Consider the following 17,818-nt stretch of genomic DNA (forward strand, 5'->3'; position numbering starts at 1 on the left):
ATATCGTTAGGATAAATTCAAACTCATAATTCTAATACTATGTTAAGAAATGAATTTTAAATTTAACTCAATTCTATAAAATTAACTTTTAAAATGAGGTTTGTATCCTTATGTAATGGAACTTATGTAATGGAAATTGACGTTATATAAGACTTTTAACATTGATCTTCTTCTTTAATAATAGAATTGTTTTTTATTGGAAATTGGTTTTGTAGAAAATTTTACAACGAACGAAAAATTATTTTAATTTAGTTGAACATTTCAGTTTATTTTGCTTTCCATAGATTGGGTTTCGAGAAAGCTCTTATTTTATGCCTAAAATGTGGTTGTAATTGCAATTTCAGTTCAAACCCATGTTTTATTTTTTGGTGCAATAATTGATCACCACACCGAATAAAAGCTAAATGATTCACTTTTATGCTTATAATAAGATAATAAAGAAGTTAACTAAATAATACAAACGTATATTAAAACATAGGTTAAATAGACTTAGTCAATGTGCTTTCAATGTTCTACAGCATTTTAGTCTGAAATTTATTTAAAATTTCAAAATTTATATATATATATATATATATATATATATATATATATATATATATATATATATATATATATATATAACACAAGCTTAAATGCATAATACATTTTTGGAAATAATTCTAAGTATGAATCTAATCTCACATCATCGAAACAGATAACAAAACTAAAAAAAACAACTCATTTTTGGAAATAATTCTAAGTGTGAATCTAATCTCACATCATCGAAACAGATAACAAAACTAAAAAAAACAACTCATAAATAATATCATAGTTGGTGGTTTGTCATGGTTATTATATATAAAGTAGGTTACCGTACTTGGCAGAAAAGATACAATGTAAAAAGGATTCACTATTACTTTTGAATTGATGACAGTATGATAATAGAATGGTTTTAAAACGTGAATTGATGAATTCTAAGAATTGGAAAACTAGTTTATGTATTTCAGGTTTTGTTAAATAAGCAAAAACGAATCAATATTTTTTATAAAAACACCCCTGAATTCAACGTCGACCTATATACTAAACAACCTTAATATAGGTGTCTTGATGTCGTCCTTGACACTGAACGACGTTACACCCTTTCCAGTGCCCAAGCATAGAAATACACTGCTGGGCGAGCTCCTCCGTAGCTCAACGATAGTGACGTCAGCCTCCAGTGTTAATCGACGTCACATTTACGTCTCACACTACTGTCAATGGACGTCAAATCTCCCTTTACATCCAACATATAGACGTCTATTGGAGGAAAAAATTTGACATCAATATTACGTCTCGGTCCCTTATAGTGGACGTCAAATCCTCCTTTACATTCATCTGGTCGTCACATATTACACGTCGAATTCTTTTACTGTCTAACGTTTTATGTAAACTATTAACGTCAACCTGTATAATTCAACGTTAATATAATGTTTCCCGATACGACGTCAGTCTCGAGTATGTCTTTAAAAGTCTAAAATCACCGACGTTGTACGCTACTTTTGTACTAATGGTTGAAAAAAAAATTATTGGAAATAATTCAAATTTGAGTCTAATTTTCACTACGTATAAAGATAACATAGTTAAACATCATATGTTTTGAGTTTAAAAGATGACAAATGTCTTATGTGTATTAACGTAGATTTGGACTCCTTATGTTTGATAGAAAACAAAAGTAATAAAAGTAGTTTTTCAAAATTATTAAATGTCGAAGCAACCTTATTAATAATTTTGAAACATACTAAAATGTAATAGAAGTAGTTTTTCAACGTTATTAGTACTTGTTCCTTTAGGTTGTATCACTTCTGATTACCATTGAATCAACGTTTAAATGTTGAGTTATAATTGCATTCATTCAATTATAGTTTAAATAATGAGTTATTAATGCATACAGTGTTTAAAATATTGAATATTTTAGTGCACGTGCACAGCGTTATTAAAATTTTTTAGGCAAAATGGCAGCAGTGGCAGACATCTGTTGTATGCCACCAACTTTATTATTTAACTTCTAAAATCGGGTAAGATTATCCTATGTGTAATAGAAAAAACAGTTCTAATGTCATTTTCGTCTTAATGGGATTTTTTTTTCTTGGAAGTTGGTTTTGTAGAGAATTTCAATTTACAATGAAAAATTATTTCAATTTACTTGAATTTTTCTGTTTATTTCTATATTTTATGGCTTGAGGTTCCGAATTAACTATTATTTTATGGTGAAATGTGGTGAACTATAATAATTGCAATTTGAGTTCAAACCCATTTTTCAATTTTGAGCAATAACTGGTGATCAAAACCCCGGATAAAACATGGTTCACTTCTAATATTGAAGAAGTTAATTAACTAAATAATACAAACGTATATTAAAATATAGGTTATATAGACTTTTTATTCAATAGACTTTCAATGTTCTAAAACATCCTATTTTATTTCAAATTTAATTAAAATCTCAAAGTAATAAACACAAAAATACAAGCTTATGTGCATAATATGCTAAACGTTAGCTAAGCTTACTATAAGAAATTTAGTATTTATTAAATAATAATTACCAATAAAAAATTATTTATTACTAAAATAAAATTTATTGACAAAAATAGTAAAAAAATTTAAAAATTTTATTATTAACAAATATTTTTATCTGAAATCTTAATTCAAAAAATAGGTAATGAATCTGTCAAAAGTTTTCATCGTGAATTTCATTGATGATGAATTTATTTGTAATGTTAATTTAAAAAATGATGTAATTTTTTTTCAATAAATTTTATCGATAATTTTGTTAATAAAATCCGTTAGTGATATTCGTGTAGTATTTTATCGGTAAATTCTACGTAACATCTATTGGTAATAGAAATGTTAATAAAATCCATTGGTAAATCATTTAAACATTCATAAGAAAAAATGCTTAGAACTTGTGATACTTGAGCGATAGGAGAGGATTATGCTTAGAAGTTGCAATTATTCCTAATCTTTTAAAGTTTTTTCCAATTAAATTCCATCAAAATATAAAAAGTACTCATTTATTTTATTTTATAGTATTATTTTCAACATCTTAAAAAAAATTATAATTTTAGTTCCATTTTCAATTTTATATATTCTATTTTTGAAATTTTGAATCAATTCAACCTCCAACGTAATACATACATTTAAGAAACAATTTAATAAATAAAATATAGAAAGTATAAAAAGAATACACGTATTCAAAATTAATAATGGAATTAAAAACATAGAGAAGGATAAATTTTTTAAATGATGAAAAATTACAATTTAATGTAAATAAAACAACAAAAATAGGGAAACATAAATGATTAAACATATATGGATCGTAAGATACTCACAACGGAAAAGGAGTTGAAATCTCCATTATTTAATGTAATTAAATATGATCAAATCAAAAGGAGGAAGGTACAAACATAAAAAAAAGAAAAAGGAAAAGCATTTGAACATTTTGCCGGGTATGATTGTGGGACAATGAAATCCGAAAAGTGGTTTATGATAGATCCACCACCAAGTTTTTATATACAAAGTGTATAAAGTATGGGAAAATAAAATACGAAAAGAAATAGTTTATCATACAATAAGGTGGATGCCAACTTATGCATGGCTAGATATAGATATTTTATTATTTGGAACTAAGTGTGTCTATTGATTTGAAAATATTTGTATAATAATATATAAATGTATTGGTTTGTGTTACTATAGAGTTAAATCCGATCGGTTAGGCATGATTGGGTGCTAAGACAAGTGGACCGGACGACTACATTACGAAGTAAGACTTCGTAGCCGTTTGGTCAAAACAACAATTGAATGGAATTAAAGCACAATTAATGTTACAACGGCTACGAATGAGTGGTTAAGGTTTGCATGAATTACCATTAAAGAGGTAAATTAATTAGTCGGATTCATCTAAACCCTATAAATAAGGGTTTAGTTTCGAGGTAACCTCACTTTTTACTCACTATTGAACTATTAAAGGTCTGTCGAGAAAAATTCTGACTCGAGCACGTTCGACGCCCAGGACTTTCAGACAGGTGGTTATCCTCATCTCATTTTTCAGCCGGAATAGTTCAGATGATTTATGATTATTTAAACGAAAATTTCAAAACATCGAGAGAAAGCGAAGAATGTAATTAGTTTGGGGATATTATTTAATAAATTACTGATTTATATTCTTAAGGCTAACATTTGATTTATATTCTCATCTTTTGATAATCATCCATTACTCATTTCCAATTCTCATGAACTTGTTCCTTTCCTTGACTTCATCTTTCATGGTGATAACATCCAACACAAACTTTCTTACCTCTCCAATACGACTGAACCAAGAGCTTTTGGTACTCACGTTCCATTCCCTTCTCTCTCCAACTCAATCAAGGAATCCAACTGTAAGATACTTTATATCTGCAGAAACCCATTTGACGCATTCGTTTCTTCTTGGACCTTCTTCAATAAAACAAAGTCAGGCTCTTTGCATGAAGTAACAATAGAGGAAGCTTTAGAAAAGTACTGCAAGGGAATAGTTGGGTTTGGTCCGACTTGGGAGCATATGTTAGGTTACTGGAAAGAGAGCATAGCAACACCAAACAAGGTTCTCTTCTTGAAGTATGAAGGACTCAAAGAAGATGCCAATTTTTACGTGAGAAGTGTTGCAGAATTCTTGGACTGTCCATTCACAGAAAAGAGGAAAGTAACGGAGTGATTGAAAACATAATAAAGTTATGCAGTTTCGAGAAAATGAAGAATATGGAAGTGAATAAATCTGGAACATTTGGCAGGAACATTGAGAAAAAGTACTTATTTCGGAAGGGTGAAATAGGAGATTGGGTAAACTACTTTTCACCAGCTATGACAGAAAAATTATCAAAAACAATGGAAGAAAAATTAGGTGGATCTGGTCTATCCTTTTAAAATGTGCTTTTAGATTTGTGATCACGCCACCAACAAGTGTTAAATATTATCCTTTGTATTGTTTATATTCCAAGATGAATTGGATTTGACATGTATTAAATTTATGTTTTTATGTCTGTGTGTATGTACGTTGTTTTCAATAATTTATACACCCAGTTTGGGAAATCCTAATTTGGCATTCCTATTATATAATTTTGGTTTGTATTTTGGAACAGGAAAGCATTTTGTTATAAGTCTAGCTGAAGAAAATGTAGTACAATTATGTTTATATTGACACCGGAAAGTTTAATAAAATGAATGATGCAAAGACCGAAGCTTTTAACCTCCAAATACATTTGTCACGATTGGAAGAATTGTCGGAAAAAAACATAAATATTTTTCGGCGGGGTTTCATAAAAATTGCCTTCACTTGTCAGGATTTCATAATAATTGTCGATAGTTGTTAGAGTTATTAAAAATCACCGGAACTTAAATGGATTAACCAAAACCATCGGTATTTTCTTGGTTTACGTAGGTGGAGTTTTTAAAACCGTCCGTAATATATATAATTTAATTTTTTTATGATTCAAATTATTTGATTAATATGAAATATGTCTAATAATAAATGAAAATAATTTGAAATCAAAAATAATTATTATTATATAAATTGAAGTCTAAACATTAAAAATACTTTTGTCAACGAAATAAAATATATCCAGTCTTAAAAATTAAAAATAATTTTAAAATTTGTTAGTTTTTACTGTTTTACGTTTTCAATAATAGTTAATCAATCATAGTTAATCAATAGTTTTTACTGTTTTACGTTTTCAATAAAAAGAAATGTTACAAGAAATTAAGCAGGAGTTGTCCAAATTGCACTAGTAAAAAAAGGGAAACTAACGCGTCATATACGCTTCGGTTACGTAAAACCCGAAGCGTAAAAGATTATATGCCTCGGTTACAGCTTGACCCGAGGTCGAATGATAATATTGTCTCGGTTAGAAGCAGACCCGAGATCTATACATCTGTCCCGAGGATACAATTTTTTTGAAAAAGCGCTATTGCCTCAGGTTACCCAGACGACCGCTGCCTATACACTTACTACCTATACTTTGAACCTTTTCATTTTCACACTCGAACAACTTCTTCTTTCTTGGTGCTCTCCCTTCCCCTCTGTGCTCTCCCATTCTTCCCATTGCCGTGCACAGTCCAAACGACCGTCGCTGCCTCCAGACGACCGCCGCTGCCTCCAGACACCGCTGCCTCCAGACGACCGCCGCTGCAGATCCGCCACTCCAAATCCGCCGCTCCAGATCCACCGCTCCAGATCCACCGCTCCGGATCCACTGCTCCAGATCGCCAAGCCACTCCAGATCGGCGAGTCCTCCGTCGTCGCTGCCGCTGCCGCTGCCGTTGCTGCCTCAGCCATTCTTCCCCTCTGCGAGTGATTGGAAACCCTAAGGGAGCTTCTTGGTTCTTCTGCTTGTCGTCAAATCTACTCTTGTTCTTCTGCTTCTTCTTCATATCTGGTTTTGGATTTTCAGTTTTGGGATTTTTTGGTTTTGGATTTTCTGGTTTTGGGATTTTCTTGTTGCTGAAAAACAATTTCACTTGCACCACTCAGCCGTCAGAGCCACTTCTCGGGTTGAAGGTTTACACATGATCAATCAACGACAATGGGAATTCTCTATGACATGAAAATTGATTTTTGGATCTGAAGAGCACGATTCCATTGTGTACTAAACTCTGAGAAAAAAAGATATCCTACCTCGGTTCTTAGATAACTGAGGCATAACTTTGTACTGTTTTATCTCGACATCTGACCGAGACATAAAACGTGTCCTTTTTACCTCGTCCATGTATGCATCGGTTCTACAACCTATTCCTATAAGGAAAACTAACCGGTGTCTTTTTTTATTATTGTACTAGTGTTGAAAAAGAAATAGAATCAGGAATTGCCAATTATCATGATAAAATATCCAGCTCTGATTCCAAAGCTCAAGAAATTAAGAAGAGTGATCCATTGAAGTAGTTTGCATATTTCAAATGTATCCCTTGTGTCAAATATTTCTTACATTAATTGTCACTCATAAAGGAATATGAAGAAACATCCCGATAATAAAGAGGCAATTAATCACCAATTCATTCTGGCAAACACACGTCAAGAGACTTTCCAAAAATGCTACTGTTTTTGCTGTGCCTTAGCAAGGACATCCTAACACTGTTGTGTTGTTATTGATAGGGATCTTAACATATCTCTTCTTCTGTTACAATTACTCTTGTAAGACTTTTTTATTTTTTCATTTTGTATATATTTCTTGCTTCCGTTGTATTTCAATAATTTTGATTGATTTCATTCTCAATAATACCTTTTCCTAGAATTTTTTTTCAAACACTTACATGGTATCAGAAGATAGAAAGTAATTAGGGTTCTTCGTTTTCCCCTTTCTTCTTCTCGTTATCTCTTCTTCTCTCATGGCCACTCCGATTTCTTTCTCCGATCATCTTTCTAACCCTGTACACCCTCTGTTTCTTCATTCCGGTGAGAACCCAGCCCTCATTCTTGTTAACCCTCCTCTCTCCAACACCAATTTTCAACAATGGAGGCATGATATGCTTGTAAGCTCTTGAAACCAAGAACAAAGACAAATTTGTTCTTAGTACCCTTTATTTCCCTCTCCCTGATGATGTTCTTCATGAAGCTTGGAAGAGATGCAACAAGATTGTGATCTCATGGCTGACGCGTTCCATGACTCTTCCTATCAAACAATCTGTCATGTGGACGGATTTCGTGTACGAGATTTGGACCGATCTTCTCCAGCGTTTTTCTCATGGTGATAAGTTTTATATCGCCGATCTCCAAGAAGAACTTCCATCTTGTAAACAAGGTGATTCTACTGTCTCTCAATATTATACTCGTCTTCAAATAATTTCCCTGTATAAGACCATTCTTCTCTGCACCTGCAATTCTCCTTGTAATTGCGGTTATTGACCAAGATTCAACAAGAGCGCAACGATGATTTTGTCATAAAGTTTCTTCATGGGTTAAACGATGAATTTTCTCAAGTTCGTTCTCAGATTATGCTAATGAAACCTATTCCTACTCTCCCTAAAACTTTTTCTTTGGCCCTTCAACAAGAACGTGAATTTCATAATTCCTCCTCTCAAATTCCACAAGATTCCATGGCCAATCTCAATTTTAGGACTCTCAGAACAAGACTTCAAAAACTTCTTGTGGTGGGTCATTTGGTGGTCGTGGACATGGACGTACTAATAAATTGTGTGGTCGTGCCAAATATTATGATCATTGTCAAAGAAGGAATCACACCTCTGACAATTGCTGGATCAAATATGGTCTTCCTCAAGGTTATAAACCCACCATCAAACAGAATCATGTTTCCTCCAACCCCTCTGCCAACCTGACTGATGTTGTTTCACACACCTCCAATGACTCCTCTACTGATAAAACCCAAGTTCACTGTAGTTTTTCTCAGGAATAGTATAAAGCTATTCTTGGCTTGTTGAAATAATCTCAACCATCTACTCCTATCATGGCCAGCGTCAATCAATGCACTCCACAATCATCAGGTTCTTTTTCTACACCCAATTTTTCTTCTTGGATAATAGATAGTGGGGCTACTGATCATATATGTTCTTCAAGATTTCCTTTTAATTCTTTCAGCCTATCACTCCTATTTCTATACATTTACCTAATCAAAGTTTTGTTACTGCTAAATTCTCAGGAACTATAATTTTAGGCAATTTGGTTTTGCACAATACTCTATTTGTTCCCAATTTCTCTGTTCATCTTGTTTCTATTTCTAAAATGTTAAATTCCAATAATCGTTTCATTATTTTTCATCAAAATAGTTGTCTCATTGTGCAGATGGATACTTACTAGATGATTGGAGTAGCTAAAAAATACCAAGGACTCTTTTATCTCTTGAATAATAATACCATGAGTACTTCAGAATTAAATTCCTTTCATTTTGTTTCTAATAATAACTCTAGTCATTCTTGTAATTTGTGGCACATGAAACTTGGTCATCCTTCAAATAAAATTTTCCACACATTAGCTTCTCAATATTCTGATATTTCTTTTCAATCTATTGATGCTTGTGCTTTGCTAAACAAAAACGCGTCTTCAATTTTCTGTTAGCAAAACTAAATCACCATGTTTCTTTGCATCTTATTCATGTTGGTATTTGGGGCCCCATTTCTACTACTTTCATTGATGGATATAAATATTTTTTGACCATTGTTGATGACTATAGTCGTTTCACATGGATTCTCCTTTTGAAACACAAATATGAGGTCAAACTTTTACTGCAAAACTTCATTCTTTTAACTGAAAATCAGTTTTATTGTAAACTTAAAATAATAAGATCACAATGGAAAATAATTTCTTCTTAATGAATTTTATACTACCAAAGGCATTTTTCATGAAATTACTTGTGTTGCTACTCCCCAACAAAATGGCATTGTTGAAAGGAAGCATCAACACATTCTAAATGTTTGTCGATCTCTTCTTTTCCAATCCAAAGTTCCAAACATTTTTTGGTCTTATGCTATAAAGTTTGCTATTCATATTATTAATAGACTACTAACACCTTTTCTTCAAAATAAATCTCCTTATGAAATAGTTTATTCCATCAAACCAGATTTTTCAAATTTGAAAGTTTTTGGATGCTTATCATAATCTCCTTATGAAATAGTTTATTCCATCAAACCAGATTTTTCAAATCTGAAAGTTTTTGGATGCTTATCATACTCCAGCTGTGTCACTGCAGGTCACACAATGCTTGATTCTAGAAGTAACAAATGCATTTTTCTTGGATACAAATCTGGAACCAAAGGTTTTGTACTGCATGATTTGCATTCACATTCTACTATTGTTTCACGAAATGTCATTTTTCATGAACATATTTTTCCCTATCAAACTTCTTTAACTCCACCTTCGTGTCTTCAAATGATGATATTTCTGATGTTACTTTTTTTGACTTTCTAAATATGGCACTTGTTTCCACTGCCACAAATTACCCAACTAGTAATACTCCTAACCATACTTCTGATAGCATCATTCTTCCTACTATTGGAAAGAGAGTTTCTCTTAGAAACAAAAGTAGACCTAGGTATTTACAACACTACTATTGTGGTACTACTTCTAGAATTCCCTCATCCCATACTACCCCGTATCCTATACATTTGTTCCTTTCTTATGTTAATTGCTCTTCTAACCATGCTTCTTTTTGTCATAATATTTCTGCACAAGTTGAACCATTCAACTTTAAATAGGCCAGCAAGTTTGAATGTTGGCTGCAGGCTATGAATATTGAACTTCGTGCTCTTGAAAGAAACCAAACCTGGACTTTGGTTAATTTCCCTACTGGTAAGAAACCCATCAGTTGTCATTAGGTCTATCGTATCAAGCATAAAACATATGGCTCTATTGACAGATATAAAGCTTGTTTAGTGGCAAGAGGTTTTACTCAACTGAAGGCTTGGATTACTATGGGACTTTCTCCCCTATTGTTAAAATCACCATTATTCGTTTTGTGCTTGCTCTGCTACTATCAATCTATGGTTTCTTCATCAGTTGGATGTTGACAATGCCTTTCTCCATGGTGATTTAACTGAAGATATATACATGAAACCTCCTCCTAGTGTTTGTCCTTCTACTCCCAATCTTGTTTGCAAGATTCAAAAGTCTCTTTATTGTTTAAAGCAGGCAAGCAGAAATTGGAATCACAAACTAACATCAGAATTACTCTCTATCGGGTATACACAAAGTTCAGTTGACCATTCTTTATTTATTAAACGTTCTCCTTCTACTATCATTATTATTCTGGTATACGTTGGTGATATCCTTCTATCTGGAAATAACTTGTCTGAAATCACTACTGTCAAATTCTCATGTACTTGTTCCTTTCCTTGACTTCATCTTCGTGGTGATAACATCCAACACAAACTTTCTCACCTCTCCAATATGACTGAACCAAGAGTTTTTGGTACTCACATTCCATTCCCTTCCCTCTCCAACTCAATCAAGGAATCCAATTGTAAGATACTTTATATCTGCAGAAACCCATTTGATGCATTCATTTTTTCTTGGACCTTCTTCAATAAAATGAAGTCAAGCTCTTTGCATGAACTAACAATAGAGGAAGCTTTAGAAAAGTACTGCAAGGGAATAGTTGGGTTTGGCTCGACTTGGGAGCATATGTTAGGTTACTGAAAAGAGAGCATAACAACACCAAACAAGGTTATCTTCTTGAAGTATGAAGGACTCAAAGAAGATGCCAATTTTTACGTGAGAAGAGTTGCAGAATTCTTGGACTGTCCACTCACAGAAGAAGAGGAAAGTAACAGAGTGATTGAAAACATAAAAATGAAGAATCTAGAAGTGAATAAATCTGGAACATTTCGCAGGAACATTGAGAAAAAGTACTTATTTTGGAAGTGTGAAATAGGAGATTGGGTAAACTACTTTTGACCAGCTATGAGAGAAAAGTTATCAAAAACAATGGAAGAAAACGTAGGTGGATCTGGTATATCCTTTTCAAATGTGTTTTTGGAGTGTCAAAATGAAGACATTCTTCCGCTCTCTAGATTTATGGGACATTATAGAAGAGGGGTTCACTTTTCTAGAAGACACCTCTACTCTTACTACGGCTCAGAAGAAGGATTTGAAGGAAAATAAGCAAAAAGATTCAAGGGATTTATTGGTTTTTCAACAAGCAGTTGTGAAACAATTTTTCGAAGGATAGTTGGTGCCACAACTGCAAAACAAGCTTGGAGCATAATACAAGAGGAGTTTCAAGGAAGTGATCAAGTATACAATGTTAAACTTCATTCTCTAAGACAAGAGTTTGAATTAATAAGAATGAAAGAATTTGAAACCATTAAAGACTGCTATTTTAGAATAAAAGAAATATTTAGTCCGATGAGAGCCCATGAGGAAAATATTATTGATAAAAAAAATGGTTGAAGAAGACTTGGTTGAAAATGTCTTTCAATCAAAACTGAAATTACGGTCTCAAAATAAAGAATTGAAGGAAACAAAAGTAGAGAAGAAATTTATAGAAATAAATAAAATTCTAAAAGCTTCTCTGTGACTCGTCAAGAAAAATATCCTACATATGTGGCATCTGTAAAAAGACAAGTCACTTGGGAAAAGATTTTTGGCATCATGGAAAACCTCAATGTCATAACTGTAAGAAATTTGGTCACATAGAGAAGTATTGTAGTAATAAAAGTAAGCATAAAGCAAACTTTGCCGAAGAACACAATCAAGAGAAACTCTTATTCTATGCCAATCAAGAATCTCCTAGTGGAGAAGGAAGTTGGTACCTGGATAGTGGATGCACCAATCACAAGTTGAAAGATCAAAGCATCTTCAAAGACATTTATAAATCTGTCAATGTCAAAGTTCAGCAAGGAAATGGAACAATATTGGAGTCTCAAGGCAAAGGAATTGTCATGCTGGAGACAAAGCAAGGTACGAAATTCAGCAAGGACGTTTTACAAGTTCAAAATCTTAAAGAAAATCCTTTAAGTATTGGCCAAATTATGGAGAATGGATATTCTCTTCATTATGAGAAAGATACATGAAAAATTCATGATAGTAAAATGATAGAAATTGGCTAAGTAAAAATAGAGAAGAGAAATAGAAGTTTTCCTATAAGCTTCAAACTTCGAACTAATATTGCCATGAAGGTAGAAGTTGATGACTCATGGCTTTAGCGTAGGAGATTTGGCCACTTCAACATACATGCCTTAAAGCTTCTATATCAGAAAAACATGATGAAAGATCTTCCATGCTTGAAGGAGAATGTCTCCTCGACAAACAACAATGATTACCATTCTTGACAGACAAAGCATGGAGAACAAAAGACTTATTAGAGTTAGTTCATACCGATGTTTGCAAACTGATGAGAACGCCTTCACATCACAACAACAAGTATTTCATCCTTTTCATTGATGACTTCTCTAGAATGACATGAGTCCATTTCTTAAAGGTAATGTCAGAAGTCTTCAGAGTATTCAAGAAATTCAAGGCACTTTGTTGAGAAGCAAAGTGAAAAACTGATAAAAGTACTTAGAAGTGGTCGTGGCAAGAAGTACACATCTTGCGAGTTTGACAAATTCTACGAAGATGAAGGCATAGAGCGACAACTTACAGTCGCATATACTCCACAACAAAATGGCGTGTCAGAGAGAAAGAATCGCACAGTTATGGAAATGACAAGATCAATGCTAAAAGAGAAAAGTATGTCTAACCCTTTTTGGGCTGAAACAACCTACATTGTAGTTTACATTCTAAACAGATGTCCAACTAAGGCAGTCCAAGACAAGACTCCTATTGAAGCTTGGAGTGGAAGAAAGCCATAAGCTAAAACACACCACCGTCAGTTCATTTGCAACTAAAACACAACCCTCAGAGCTCCACCCTTGATAAAAGTTTATTGATGTGATGTGCTTCAGCCAATTGGAAAGAAGTTCACAAAATTTTCTTATACATACATCCAACCATATGAGCCTATATTCATCTAAACCAATTGAATTGATTGCTTTTACAATTAATATTATGAATGACGAATTACAACCCTTTGGAATGTTTCCATTCCTTTCGAATCTTTTCATTCTTTGGATGAGTTCCTCCTTTGTAACCTCTCAGTACTTCTTAACGAAACGAAAATTAAATCCATCTGGATCAGTACACCTAGTGCTCTCAAACTACCAAATTAGCTCTTTATTTCTATTTCTACAAAACCCTTCATCAATTCCATATTATCTTCAAATGTGATTGACAAAAAAGTCTATGGTTTTCCCAACTTTATATCCAAATTATTTGTTTCACTCAATATTTTTTCTTTTTTTAAAAAAAAATACTTTGACGTTGCCTTTAACAATGATTGATTACTCATACCAGAAACCTTGAACATCCACCCATTTAATTATGGAGTGAAAATACCTAGAGTTAGAATCGCCCTACTCAATCCAATTTGCCTCTAAACTTTTGTCTCAACGTAGCTTCCTGTCTATCTAACACGTATTACTTATACCTGAACATTGTTCCAGTCAATCTTTAGATAATAATAAAATTCTATTTAATCAACTTTTACCAGTTTCATTTAATCTATACTATTTACTATAGGACTGGAAATAAGTAATTAAATTACATTAAACTATAATTAACTATATTTTAATTAAATTAAAAAAAACTGAACTTTGAATAAGTCAGTTTTACAATACTTTTTTACCTTTCCGTTCAAATTTTCCACACAGTCTTTATGGATATTTAATTTTGGGTTTTAAATATTGTTTTTTGTTATTGTTTTTTGTTATTGTTTTTAAGATAAATTATATATTTTTAGACTTTATACAAGTCATAGAAAATATTATTTTTATCATATGTTATTTATGTGCAGAATATAATTTTTACATGTTATCAATTAAAAAATCCTATTTAACAGAAATAATTTATTAGAAGTTAATATAATTTCAAGAATAAATCTAATTATTAGAAGTTTGTTTTATTTCAAAGTTTACTCTTAAATCTCAGGAAAATACTTTAGATTTATTTCAAACCTCATTAAATAAATAAAATCAAATCACTTTATAATATTTTCTATGAACAAATAATTCAAATTAACATATAACTTTAATAAATTTTATTTATTTTTGTTTTTCCTTTATTTTTTTATTCTTTTGTCTAATTTTCTTTCTTCAAAACTTATGTCTAACTCCCAGAACAGAAACATATTTAGTTTAATGATAAATTATTCTTACAAAATCTAAAATATATTTAAGTTATATTACAACTCTATTTTTCACATGAAAATTGATCTTTCCTCCAAATAGTATATAGATCCAAGTTAAAGTATACACTAAATAACGGAAAAGTTTTTTCTTCTCTTTTTATAGTGGGACGATGTAAAAGAAGGCTAATATTTAATAGTGAACAAACTCTTAATCCAAAATTAGAGCATGCTTGAAAGGATCATAAGAGACTGAAAAAACATTGTTCTTTATTCATCAAAAGCGTAAAAACATATCCTTATTTAGTAAAAGCAAAGATCACAACATCAATTGTTCCACACAGTAGAACATTATGTAGTCACATCTTTCATTGAAATCTAGGAATGAACTTTAAATGATAGACCTGATCCACTTAACTTCTCTTCAATGATTTTCGATAACTTTTCTATCATAGAAGGAGAAAAGTAATTTATCCAATCTCCTATTTTACCCTTCCGAAAGAAGTTTTTCTTCTCTGCAATACTGTGTATATATCCAGATTGATTCACTTCCAAATCCTTCATCTTCTCAAATCTGCATAGATTGATCATGTTTTCAATCACTGTGGTGTCCTCTTCTTCTCGAGTGACAGAAGAGCCCAAAAACTCTACCATTCTTTTCACATGAAATACTGTATCCTCTTTAAGATCTTCATATTTTAAGAACAAAACTTTGTCTGGTCTAGTTATGCTCTCATTCCAATAACCTAGCATATGGCTCCACCATGGACCAAACCCTGATATCCCATTGCAGTACTTTTCAAATGCTTCCTCAAATGTTAATGCAGGTGAAGACACTGACTTTATTTTAGTAGAAAATTCCCATGCTGAAACAAAAGTATCAAATGGATTTCTACATATATAAATGATCTTGCAGTTGGATTCTGTGATAGTTTTAGGTAATGAAGAGAATGGTAAGTGAGTAGAAAAAAGTCTTGGCTCACTCATGTTGGAGAGGGAAAGAACCTGGTCATGCAAATCATGAGACAAGATGAATTCAGGGGAAGACACAAGTTCATGGGGATTGGAAGAAAGTAATGGATGATTCTCAAAAGAGGAAAAACGTTGATGGTTTGCAATGACAAAAGTTAGGGCTTTCAACCAGGTAGTACCTGATTTTGGAAAGCTGGCAACAAAAACATCATTGTCTTTTGCAAGAAAATGTTTTTGAAAGTTGATCACTCCTTGAAAATAAAATGATGGGCACCAAAAATCTTGAAATAGATGGAGATAGGGACCTGCATACAAACCCCTCTCCTTTGGAAGGGCGAGCATTAGCTCATTCTCTTCATTTGCTTGTTTGTCACTTGCCATAGCCATTGTGGTATAGAATATGAATGGTGACTTCTGAGTAGAATTGGATGAAACTTAGATTAGCACGAGATAGCTTTTATAGCATTCTTTAGTGATCAAAGCGTGTCTGTCTTTAGTGATGGATTTGAAAGAGAGTTAGCAAATAAATTTGAGAGATAAAGATGAAAAAGTGAAGTTTTTTGTTTTAAAGATACAGAAATTAAAGTCTTTGGTTTACACATAAACATTATGATAGATTCCAATTCATACCATATTTAGACTTGAATTTTAAGTCTAATTTAACTCTACAAAATCGAGTTATAAAGTAAGGTTTGCATTCACTTATATACTATAAATTGATTTATATCTTTAATCCACGTAGGACTTCTAACCATGATTAATAATTTCATATATTAAAATATTGTTTGTAATTTTAATAAAGGAAATTTTATTAATTTAACACATAAATGTTGAAAGTATAGAATATGAATGGTGACTTATGAGTAGAATGGGATGAAACATAAGTTAGCACGAGATAACTTTTATAGCATTATTTAGTGATCAAAGTGTGTCTAAGTCTAATGATGGATTTAAAAGATAGTGAGCTAATGAATTTGAAGAAATAAAGATAAAAAAGTGGAGTTATTTATTTTAAAGATGGAGAGATTAAAGTCTTGGGTTTGCATCAATTTATATATTATAAATTGGCCTTATTTTTAATCGATATGGGACTTCCAACATATCCTCTCATGCCATAGCTCTGATATCATATTAAGAAGTGAACTTTAAGTCTAACATAATCCCCCATGTTGAATATAGTGTAAACTATATATGAGATTTATCTCCCTTATGAATATACATGTAGCATCCTTTATTTATAATAGAAGAAATATGGACTAAGCTCAAAATACAAATAAAAAATAATAACAAATTAACTAAAAGTAATATATGTAACCCTCCCCTCAAACTAATACGTTAAAAAGTGGATTTTAAGTTTAATTCAACTCACAAAATCGGTCTGTAAGTTGAGGTTTATATCTACCTATATACTTTAAATTGACTTCATATCTGGTAGTGAAACTTCCAACAATAATTAATAATTTTATATATTAAAATATTGTTTATAATTTTAATAAAAGAGATTTTATTAAATTAACAGGAATATTAATGTGACATTAAATGAATTCTTTAATTCTCACAACAATAATTAATAATTTCATATATGAAAATATTGTTTGTAATTTTAATAAAAGAGATTTTACTAATTTAACACAGAAATGTTAATGTGACATTAAATGAATTCTTTAATTCTCATATCAATAATCATTATTAATGCAATTTTACTTTATTTAAAGGACAATTTTTTTTTATAAATGTTATACAATTATAATATATAATTTATTTGATATAAAAAAACATAAAAGATAATTAAATAATAAAACACCGTTTCTCTTTCTTTTAAATCATTTCTCTTTATTATTTTAATGTTGCTAAAAAATAAAATATAATTAAACCTAAAAAAAAGGCTTAAATTAACGTAGGAAGCAACAAATGAAAATAAAACAACTAAGAAATCAGTATATCAACTAATAAAGTGTTACACATCTAAAAATTCTTCAAAAAAAAAATTAAAATATAAATTTAAGACTTTATTGACTTTTCTGACTTCTCGATAACCTCTTTCAACGTTTTGATTAACTTAACAAAAAATCTGTTGTATCAAAGAAACAAACAATATTTTAATATCTAAAATTATTAACTATAACGTCTTAAAGCTAGCAATATAAAAAATTTAATTCAATATATTTGTTTTTCCTTATTTCTTAGTAGAG

The 17,818-nt window shown here is 31.4% G+C and overlaps 2 pseudogenes; one reads left to right on the forward strand and one right to left on the reverse strand.

Moving 5' to 3' along the window:
• Positions 1-4,198: 4,198 nt before the first annotated feature.
• LOC148202542 (cytosolic sulfotransferase 15 pseudogene) lies at positions 4,199-5,044 on the forward strand (annotated as a pseudogene).
• Positions 5,045-15,025: 9,981 nt separating this feature from the next.
• LOC124835966 (cytosolic sulfotransferase 15 pseudogene) lies at positions 15,026-16,052 on the reverse strand (annotated as a pseudogene).
• Between the last annotated feature and the right edge of the window lie 1,766 nt (positions 16,053-17,818).

Source organism: Vigna umbellata, chromosome 3 (assembly GCF_029865625.1).
Source record: "Vigna umbellata cultivar VRB3 chromosome 3, Vumbellata_1.0, whole genome shotgun sequence".
NCBI classification, from domain to species: domain Eukaryota; kingdom Viridiplantae; phylum Streptophyta; class Magnoliopsida; order Fabales; family Fabaceae; genus Vigna; species Vigna umbellata.